The sequence below is a fragment of the Aptenodytes forsteri genome, unplaced genomic scaffold, assembly GCF_000699145.1.
Source record: "Aptenodytes forsteri isolate BGI_AS27 unplaced genomic scaffold, ASM69914v1 Scaffold69, whole genome shotgun sequence".
NCBI classification, from domain to species: Eukaryota; Metazoa; Chordata; class Aves; order Sphenisciformes; family Spheniscidae; genus Aptenodytes; species Aptenodytes forsteri.
The window spans coordinates 4,360,689-4,370,509 of record NW_008795885.1 but is presented as its reverse complement, the minus strand read 5'-3'; positions in this window follow the sequence as shown (position 1 = coordinate 4,370,509).

Here is a 9,821-nt window from a genome sequence, read left to right as displayed (position 1 = left end):
GGTTGTAGCGAGGTGGGTGTCGGTCTCTTCTCCCAAGTAACTAGCGATAGGACGAGAGGAAATGGCCTCAAGTTGCGCCAGGGGAGGTTTAGATTGGACGTGAGGAAAAATGTCTTTACTGAAAGAGTGGTTAAACATTGGAACAGGCTGCCCAGGGAAGTGGTTGAGTCCCCATCCCTGGAGGTATTTAAAAGACGAGTAGATGAGGCGCTTAGGGACATGGTTTAGTGGGCATGGTGGTGTTGGGTTGACGGTTGGACTCGATGATCTTAGAGGTCTTTTCCAACCTTAATGATTCTATGATTCTATGATTCCTATGTCACATGTTGTATGCCATTAGCCATCTTGGTAGCCCCAATGGGTTCCTTCCAGTTTCTCAACATCCACCTTGAACAGGGGGCCCAAAACTGGACACCATATTCTAGGTGCAGCCTCATCTTAGCCACATGGAAGAAGATAACTTCATCTGCTGGATCAGGTTCTTCCAGGGTGTGGCTACATTTTTCTGCTTTTGTGATTGAGGTGTACTGTTGGCACATACTCTGCTGTAAATCCCAGGTCCTTTCCACCAGGGCTAATGTTCAGCCAGTTGGTTCCCAGTCTTGGTTGATGAAAGGAATTATTCTGTCCCAGGTACAGATCTTTGTCCTTCTTGTGGTAGAACCAATCCTTTGTTTGTCTGATCCTTAAGTTTCTCAGGGTCCCTCTGGACTGAAGCACTACTGTTGGATGTGCCAGCCACTCCTTCTGATTTAGTATTGTCCACAGATTTGCTGCTGATGTGTTCTGTCTTGTCATCCAGGTCACTGATGAAGCTATTGAACAATACAGACCTCAGTACAGACACCTGGCTAATTCCAGCCAGATGTCAAGCTATTGATTATTTGTCTGTGCTTCTGGTTGTACAGCCAATTTTCAGTCCATATAACAGTCTGTTTGTCCTGCCTATCTCAACTCAGCTTCCAGATGAGAATGCTGTGGAAAGCAGAGTCAAAAGCCTTACTGAATTCAAACTATTTTACATCTACATAGCCAGTCATTTCATTGTAGAAAGCAGTCAGGCTGATCAAGCTCCATTTTCCCTTGGTAAATCCATATTGACTTTTTCTGATTATTTTCTTGTCATTGTCAAACTAAATTAATAGAATATATCTTTTTACTTTTTGGAGAAACAGTGACTCAAGAAGACATTTGCAGATGACCAGGTCAGCTTTCAATTTCTGGCAGATGAGAGTAGAACCCACCTTGCAATGAAAAACTGCTGTATTATATCAGCTGTTCCCACAGATAAGAGAGTTACTACAGTAGTTTGGAAGCTGGCCATGGAGATTGGCTGCTGAACTTTGCAACTGATCTTTGGACTGTATGAGGACACATTACATTAATAATGTAGCAAAGTAAGTGCTAGTCAAAGTAGTCAAATCACTGCACGTTTAAAATAATAAACTGGTTGGAATCAGCTGCAGAGACACTTTACCAAAGTTGTATCTTGCACAAATACTGCAGTACAGCTTGGTATCTGGGCCACTGGTCAACTCCCTGAATCATTTTCTTTGCTACTTCATTTATTATGGCTTTAAAAAACATAATTCATTTTAATGCACCTTTCTATATGCTATAGTCTCAGCTATATATTCCCTGGTTGTCTCTAAAATTAACTAGTTAAACTGAGTGGTCTACAGTTCTTATTAAAGTAAAACATATGGGAACAGGAAATCAATTTACAGTATCACCATCTTGCAGGCTTTCGGGTAGATACACAACATTAGAGCAAAAAAGGCATGATGGAGAACATGTTCTGCTTTACAATATAACATTCCTGATGGCATAGCAGCCATCATTTTCTGTAACACCAACAAGAATATCTCTAAATTTTCAGAATAGTGGGAAAACAGACCTCTATACTGTTGAATAATCCAGGTTTCCAACATACTTACATCTGTTTGCAGGATTTGACATAGATTGGTTTAATGGAAAAGGGTAAGACAGAAAGCTATTTCTGAAATTAGACACAAAGTCAAACAAGACACCAGGTAAAAATCCTTTCCACTGTACCTAAACTGAGAAACAGATAATATGTATATGGACCCAGAGTTTTCCAGTTATCAACAGCTTCTTCTGATGATGCTGAGAAAATACTTTTCTCATTTTAATTTATTCATATAGTTCAGTCCAAAGACTAGTTCCACAATTATGAAAGCTACAGTGAATTTAAGAAGCAGATGATAGACTTTTTTCCCACTTTCCTCACCTACATGAGGAAACTGTGAAAAGATAGGACTTGCTAGTTTTAAAAAACTTCATGGGAAAATTAATTCCTTCAGTCCACTAACTGCATGCAATAATTTGTTTTCATTACATCAGTTCAAAATAAAAACTATTAGGACATTAGATAGCTATGCTGTGTTACTTAGATTATTTAAAGATGTCTTTCCAATCATGAATAAAATAATTAAAAATACTGCTTTATTTTTTTTTAAAACTCCATCTCATTTTCTACATTTCTATAATTTCTACCGATACAGACATAAACAAAGAAAAGTTAAATACTCTTTGTCAGGAAAGTAGAGGAGAATGATTTTCTAATAATAAACCAAGAATACTTAAATGTAGATAAAATTTATGTTAAATTGTATAGTTGCTTAGACAAATATTACTGATCCTTCCAGAAAGCAAAAAGTATCATACTTACTGTAAATTCTGTATTAGCCATAAACAAGCTGTACAACAGTTTTATCAGCTAATGAGAATCAACCTTCCTTTGTGGAAGTAACTAAAAATTACTCATGAAAAACAAGATAATAAGGTTCATTAAAGCAAGATTTCCTGCTTACTGATTTAAATTATGATTAAAATAAGATTTAAGTTCCTCCAACTGCTTCTTTCCTTGCCAGGTTCTGCTTTTGCCATTACAAGTATGGGGAGCAACAAGTGCTCAAAGAAAATGGTTTGTCTCCTGGACTAGGCAACACATCGAAGTTGTTTTCTGCTTTCAGAAGTGAACCCTTAAACAGAGTAAGGAAGATGTCAGAAGTACAGAGTAACTTGGATATATTACCAACTCCTGCTCTTTTTCTGTCCATGTCACATTGGCAAACAGTTGGAAAGACATTGAGCACTGATGAAATTTCGCCATTTCTTGCTCTTCTTTTCCTTTTTTGCCTTTGTTCATTTCAGTCAAACTTTTTGCTGTTTATTAAGATGAGTTACATTTTGGCTGACAGCTCAATCCAGCTCTTCAAAAGAAGGCTAGGTTCTCCGTTGGTATTACAGATATTCAGAAAATATTTCATCCTACTCTATGGAAAATTCAAAGGTTATTTTTCTTTACTGTGGTAAGCAGTCTGCTGAACTTTCCCACTTGCAGGGTGATCAGATCCCATCCCAGCTTATGATTGCATTTGTCAGAATTAAACTCACCTTGGATGTGCTTTTCATTCCAGGTAGTAAGCTAGATCTTAGCTTTCCCTCAGGGTAAACACGTTGTCCTGACTTCTGTTCAGCAAAGAGGTACTAGTTGCAATTTTTCAGCTTGCAGTGGCTAACGACTTACAGAAGAATGTGAATGGAGTAAAACAAGGTGCAGATTTTTTTGATAGGGGTTGTTTGTGCAGACACTTGGCATGGTGGCCATGAACCTCTCTAGGAATTAGCAATGTCAGGCACATATTGCTCAGAGGTGAGAGCTGGATGTATTTCAGGTACCACTAATTACTCAGATGTGGGACTAAAGAGAAGCAGACATTTTCCAAGGAATGACTGAGAAGGGAAGTGTTACAAATACCACAGGCTCTGGTTAAGTGGAGACATTTGGGGATGTAGCAATTCCCAGAACAGCTCTGGAAGACACAGAGGCTGGGCTCTTCCCCTCCCCAGTTCAGCACATACCCTCTGCAGTCCGGTCCCAACAGATGTACCTGCATGAGCATTTTGGTTTGGGTCAGGTCCGCACTTTTGAAGTGAATCTCCTGCTCGTCCCCACGTGCTCTCCTTCACAGTTCCTGGAGGGCACACAGCTCTTTCAGATGATGCTAACGCAGAAAGGCAGCCCAGGGTAGCAGCTTTGGTAGTGCAATGACTATCAGGCACTCAGACCAGTGATAATCCGAAGTAAAACCCTCTGAAGTGCCTATAGCACAGGTGTCAGGCAGCATGGCATAGGACCCTTTCCAACTTCCCCTTCCGTTTCACAGTAAGGTGAAAACACCAGTGGGTATTTGACCTCAGATGACTTTTCAGAGATGCTTTACTTTTTGCCCGTGTTGATTAAGTAACTACATGTTGCAGGATACATTTAATTTCTCAGAATAAATGTACTATACACTATTATTAACTGTGTGCTATTTGGGCACTTTGCCTTTAGCTAGCTATTTCTTTACTGGGCCAGAGACCCATTAAAAATCATCACTGTAGTTAAGGTATGGTGTTAACCCATAACATTTACTTCATGCACACTGGTTTACAATGGTTGATGTGTAACTGAGCAGAAGCAAAGCACAGCTGTTTTAACCTACATCTGTGATACCATGCTATTAATCTTGTCATTCCTCTCATTTTAATGTCTATCCCTACCTTTTGCCTAACCTCTCCATTTGACCCTTATTTACACGTACCTCACATATGGACTTAAAAACGCTTGAATAATATTTATTTATAGATGTTCTCACAGAGCTCCTCTGTAGAGCAAAGAGAAGACAGGAAAATATTTCTAAATTTTCTTAAACATGCTCAAGATCATGATGCAAATTCTGCATCACTGACACTCTTGGATATTTTCACGTTTACTTTTTTCTCTTGAGTCAAAGGTTACAAACTACAAAGGAAGACAAGCACTGATTTAAATTTTAAACTCTGGTTACATTAGAATACACCACCCACTCAAACTGTCATCTGATCCTACATACAGCCATGTAAATTTCATTAGTTTGGCTACAAAATACATCAAAGAAGCACTTGTTTCTATTTGCCCTTTTCTTTTAGTGTCCAGAGGACTCGTTGGCATTTTCATTATGTGCTTAATTCTTCACTGCGTCATGTCCCTTGGGTATCTGATTAGTCAGGATGTTTTAGCTAAACAGTGCTCTTAGCTGTGGATATTCATTATCAATATGTTAAACATTTGATTGTGTTGCCATTAAATGTGCAGTAGACCCTTAGTACAACACAAAAAGCTGTTATAAACCACATTATTGTAGAAAAGTCCAACTGAGACAGCAGTACAGGCAGTCCTTAAATCATACTGACACAAGTCCAGTTATCCATAACATTACATTGAATTAATGTTTAAATACAGAATGGATATTTAGGTGGACAAGCTCATGAACAAGTGCTTTAATTTCATTAAATTGAGAAATTAAAATTAAAATTAAATTAAATTAAATTAAATTGAAATTTCAATAAATTTCATTCAGTTGAGAAATATAGCAATGGGGATTACAGTCTCAACTACAAAAAAATGTTTTTTATGATTTTACTTTTTACAAAGGATTGTGGAAATAATAAATTGCTGTATCCAATATGAAGTATGATATAAACCACAAGAAAGGCACATTGATTTCACTGAATTACTACTTCATTTCTGTTCTAAATTTCAATACTGCACTACATTAAAAATCAAAACTGAAAAGTAGATTATTACTTATATTGCAATGTAACACCTTTTATGTTTTCAGAAACAAATACAACACATATGTTCTCCCTGAAAAGACAGTGGATAACACAACATGTCCACAAACATTATGGGTTTTATCTTAGTCTTTTGTTTGATTTTATTTGCTTTCACTTTTTCCATTTTCTAGAGTAATTTTCTGGATTAAAGATAATAGATTTTGCATAGAGTTAATACAGTTCAACAGTTTTGTCTCAAATTTTCTACGGAAATTTATTTTTATGTTACATTTTATCTTACAGTTCTTCAGTTTTTTATAGTAAACAATTCTACTCTCAGATGCTTTGGTTTTAATTTACAAAATTAAAAAGATCTGAATACTTCAGCGTAATATCCATATAAACAATGCTTAAAAAGAGGTAAAAGCAATTCTATATGTGAAAGTTATGCATGTACAGTCATTCAAAAGTAAGTCAAGACTGTTTACTAAGAAATCAATTTTTCATGTCTTTAGTTAAAAATCAGCTATAAAGCATGCACCTGCTCACATATAATTAAAAAAAAATAATGAAAGACTCACAGAAAGATACATGTGTGTTTCCCAAGCAGAAAAAAAGTATGGGGTCCTAAGTTGAGATCATGATATAAATAATATAGTTCAGTTCCTTGACCAATTTACTATCCTTAGAACTGATTTGAAGTGTAAATATTTACACACCTGTGTACATGGATTGTACCTAAGGTAATGGTATCTAATTAGTAATATCATTAGTAGTTGATGATCTTATTAGTCAATTTTTAAGAAATAAAAATGCTAGATTTTACTCTTCATGATATCTATCTATATCCATATCCATATCTATATCTATATCTATACCTATCTATATCCATATCTATGTCCTTATCTATGTCTGTATCTATGTCCATATCTGTACCTAGCAATGCAAGCTGTATATTTGATGGATATTGTTAATCAGGTATTTTAATTATATATTTGATGGATATTGTTAATCAGATATTTTTATCAATGAATGTTGTTCACAGTTTAAAATATAGCAGGTGCAGGGAAGAAGACTAAGTTCTCATTCAAATGTCTATTTAGCACAGCTGAATTTTAGTGCAGAAAAATCATATTAAAATTTAATAGAGTTAGAGAAATTATTTCATGCTTATTTTGCTTCAGTCATTAAGTATTTTTAATTTAAAATGCTTTTTATTTTCTATGATCAGTCATGACTTTAGTCAGTATATGCAGGCAAAATCTGACGTACTGTTTACACACATTAACAAAAATTCAATGACTAGATTTTAATTCAAACAATACCACATGGTATATGTGGGCAATATATATGTACATATATAAAACAAGCAATTTAGCCTGTTTTTTTATATACAGTAATCTAATAACATTTTATAAAAAATGTTTCATTTGATATGTTGGATACATTCTTACTTTGTATGTCATACACCAAAAGATAGTGAAGTGATTAACTAATTTACTGAGTGTGCTAATTCTTCAGCTCTAGAAATTAAAAGACGTCCTTTCTGAAATAGGCTGACTTGACCATCCCGCTGTGAAGTGAAGCTTGGTTAACCAACTGTATGTCAGTCGTGGAGGCACATGTCTCTGTAGGGTGGTGCTAACACTACTGAAACTGTGTCCTCATGAGGTCCTTAAGGATTTTTAAAAATGTGGTTAGTTATCAAACTGTGTAATACAAATTTGCATGCATGTATTTAGTCATGAAGTAGTCATACGAAATTACTAAAACAAAACCAGTATACAAGAGGGAGAATCACCAGATGTGCTTTTTAAAATAACAGTCTCAAGAGTACACGGTCAATTGAAATACCACAGGGACAGCAGCACAGCACCTACTCGACAGTCTGACTAGAAAAGTTACTCCTGTTCCATGCCGTATACCCTCTCCTTTATCAGGTTGTTTTCTTCTCAAAGCAGTATTTCTGACAACAGTAAATACTGTGAAAACACCAACTGACAGCCCCTGTTAAGCTGTGCCTAGGCTATCAGCCCTGCAGCCAACAACATGGCATCAATCCATCTCATAGGTCTTGATAAACCTGGCCAGAGTGGAAATAAGGACATGACAATAAGCTTGATAGGTGATTGACATCCTGAATGACAGTAAAAGAGGCTGAGAGGGCAAGGAAACACAATGGTAATGGGAGACTGCAATTACCCCCATGTAGTTTGAACAGATGTCCTATCAGGTCACGAAGATGAGACTAAATCCTTAGTTACCATAAATGACTGCTTTGGGGAGTAGTTAGACAGGGAACCTCAACAGGAGAAGCAACAACTCAGCTGGTCCTGAATGCAAGACCTTGTTCATAATGTTACTGTACAAAGTCACAGTCATCACAGGGTACTGGCACTTGATAGTCTTTGCAGGATCTACAAAGGCAAAAAACCTTATGCTTATTTCAAAGTTGTATAAAAATGAGATTTGTTAAGAGAGGACAGACAAAAAAATCTTTGTAAGTGACACAGACAATTAAAAACCACCCTAATGGAGGCACAGAGCAAACATTTCCCACTTCTCACAAAAAAACACCTTTAGGAATCCCATAAGAAAGCCTGCATGCCTGAACAGCAGAGGTAATGATGTACTGAAATGCACAAAATAGAAAGAATCATGAGTTCTTTTAAGTTCAGGATAGGAACATAAGACAGGTCAAAAAACAACTTGAGAAACATGCAAAACTAGTGATAGGCAGAGGGCTGGTAGATGAGATTACAGAACTTACTGATAAAATGGACTAAACTAAACAATAACGGATTGGTAGGACCAGATAGTATTCACCCATCAGGTTCCATAGGGACACTAGGAATTGCCAGCCATGCAGTGTACTGTCTTACTTAAAACTGCCTGTGTACCAGGGGACTGGAAAGTAGTTAATGTGATGCTAACTTTTTAAAAGATTCCAGCAGAGACTTGGGGAGCCATAGACCTGAACTGCATTACCCATATGGGACAAATGAGAAGAAATGTTTTTAAAGAATAAAATTAATTGGCACACGGATGTATCCGACACATTGAGGAAGAGTCAACCCAACTTTGTAAAGAGAAGTCACACCTCACATGACACTGGGGTTCTCTGAAGGAACCAAAGTTCATAAGGATACCAAAGTTCTGGCACCAGAAGCACTTAAAGAAAGCAATCTGTCGTAAAACAAGAAGGTGGGATTGCACACAGTTAAAAGGTAGAAAACCAAAGGTCAGAATGTATGCTCAGTTTTCACACATACAGAATGAATGTTTGGAAGTCCTCCTTCATACAACATGAACTTACTTCAACAGAATATTGTGCAGAACAAAAATCTGCATGAGTTCAAAAGGGATTAGAAGAATCTGTAATACTTAGATGTACTTGCAGTTGGAACGAAATCTTTCTTGTTTTTAGAAATGCAAATAAAAAAACCTCTATCAAAAATCACATGGATAGGACTTCTGAGTTTCTATATCCATAAAGTGGGGCTATATAGTTCAGAGAAGTGCAGTATATGAAGATCACTTACCTACTGTTTATACAGCACTTAGAGGATTTTAAATATTTAATTAGAAAAAGAAGAACAACAACAAAAAAAAGCTTATGATGATCTTTTTCTTAATAAGTTTATTAATTCTTTATAGGTTTCAATCAGTGCTCATCTTTACCTAGCAGTCAAACTCAAGATACAATTAGGGAAAAGTCTTATCTTCCTCAAGCCATCAAAATTGCCAATTAGATTTTTGCACGTCTGTGAAGTCAGAAGCAGTATTCAACTTTTCAAAAATTTTTTCTTGAGAATTCATACACAACTACTTTTTAGGATCACCAATATTCCATGGTCTTCAAAGGAACCGGTAAAGGAAAAGTAAGAACTTATGAAAAAACAAATTAAAGGTTCAGATGATTGGCAAGCTGTAGCCAAACAGAATCAGTCCCGGTCAGACTGAATGCACTCCTGCTTTCTCACTTCATGCACTGAACCATGTAGGGGCCAGGGCTCAGGCTTGGTGAAGGAAGGAGGAGGCATTTGCTACTGTAAATCATGGATGGATTCCACCTACAAAAGGCTGCCATCTAGCTCATGGTCTTGTTAGAGAAGATGATTTAGGCAGCACAGTCTGCTATGGTAGTTTAATATCTCTTCCTGGACATGCGTATGGTGATGTGGTCAAACTCCAGGCATTCCCACAACTGTCTC